The 1830-nt window shown below is 43.1% G+C and overlaps 1 pseudogene; it reads left to right on the top strand.

Annotated features, from left to right (window-relative positions):
- Positions 1–605: 605 nt before the first annotated feature.
- LOC101577356 overlaps positions 606–1830 on the top strand; it is a 1439-nt pseudogene continuing 214 nt past the window's right edge.

Below are 1830 nucleotides of genomic sequence, written 5' to 3'. Positions count from 1 at the left end.
CAGATAATGGGCAGAAGTCTCATTTCTGTTGCTGTAGTTGAATGCCATAGTCTGGAGTAAACCATAAAAAAAATTGTTTGTATAGTTCTGGAGCCTATGAAATCCAAGGTCAAGAGTCTGGACCTGGTGAGGGCTTTCTTACTACTGGAGCCTTTATGGAATATCAAGATGGTGAGGGTTGTCCCATGGTGAGACAGAGCAAGTATGTCAGGGAAAGTTTGCCTGTATAACAAAGCTACTCTCATGATAGCCTGTTAATCCATGAGTAGATTAATCCATTTTGAAGGCAAAGTTTTCATGATCAAAACATCTCTCAAAGGGCTCAGTTCCACAAACTCATTTTATTCCTGAGGGCTGGTTGTAACTCAAGTTGTCAATTAAAGGCTTAGGCTCTTCTCCACTGTCTACAAAGTCTCTCTCCTGTGTATGGGCCAGAGAGAAAAACTGGTCCAGGATTTCTCAAATAATCCCATACAGGAAAGAATGTTGTAATATTCCTTCCAGAATCTTTAAAGGTTAAATCTGAATCTGGAAATACAAGCACTGTAGCTGTAACATATGACCTTGGGAGCGGTGCCTAGAGAGGCTGAGATAAGAGGGGTCAAAGTCAGAGTGGTGACCATGACCTTGGAGGTGGTAAGAAGGATGACAAGGATAAGAAAAAGAAATATGAACCTCCTGTACCAACTAGAGTGGGGATAAAGAAGATGTAAATGAAAGGACCAGATGCTGGCAGCAAACTGCCACTGGTGACACCTCACACTCAGTGTCGTTTAAAGCTACTCAAGTTAGAATTAAAGACTATCTTCTCATGGAGGAAGAATTTATTAGAAATCAAGAGCAAATGAACCCATTAGAAGAAAAGCAAGAGGAGGAAAGTTCAAAGGTAGATGATCTGAGGGGACCCGAATTTCAACAGGAACCTTGGAAGAGATCATTGATGACAATCATGCCATCGTGTCTACATCTGTGGGCTCAGAACACTACGTCAGCATTCTTTCATTTGTGGACAAGGATCTGCTGGAACTAGACTACTCAGCCCTACTCAACCACAAGGTGCATGCTGTGAGTGGGGTGCCGATGGATGACACAGATCCTGTGGTCACAGTGATGAAGGTGGAAAAGGCCCCTCAGGAAGCCTATGCCAACACTGGTAGTTTAGACAACCAAATCCAGGAAATAAAGGAATCTGTGGAGCTTTCTCTCATCCATCCTGAATACTATGAAGAGATGGGTATAAAGCCCCCTAACAGGGTCATTTTCTATGGTCCACCTGGCATGGGTAAAACCTTGTTAGCCAAAGCAATAGCAAGCCAAACTTCAGTGACTTTCTTGAGAGTGGTTGGTTCTGAACTTATTCAGAAGTACCTAGGTGAAGGGCCCAAACTTGTATGGGAATTATTTTGAGTTGCTGAAGAACATGCACCATCCATTGTATTTACTGATGAAATCAATGCCATTGGATTGAAAAGATATGATTCAAACTCTAGAAGTGAGAGAGAAATTCAGTGAGCAATGTTGGAACTGTTGAACCAGTTGGATGGATTTGACTCACGGGGAGATGTGAGAATTATCATGGCCACAAACCAAATAGAAACTTTCAACTCAGTGCTGATCAGACCAGGGCGCATCGACAGGAAGATCAAACTCCCCCTGTCCAATGAAAAGACCAAGAAGGGCATCTTTCAGATTCATACCAGCAGGATAAGGCTGGCTGATGATGTAACCCTCGGCGACCTGAGCATGGCAAAGGATGATCCCTCGTGCTGATATCAAGGCAATCTGTACAGAAGCTGGTCTGATGGTGTTGGGAGAACATAGAATGAAAGT

This window comes from Octodon degus, unplaced genomic scaffold (assembly GCF_000260255.1).
Source record: "Octodon degus isolate 3935 unplaced genomic scaffold, OctDeg1.0 scaffold00122, whole genome shotgun sequence".
Taxonomy (NCBI): Eukaryota; Metazoa; Chordata; class Mammalia; order Rodentia; family Octodontidae; genus Octodon; species Octodon degus.
The sequence above is the reverse complement of the archived record's forward strand: the minus strand, read 5'-3'. Positions and strand labels throughout refer to the sequence as shown.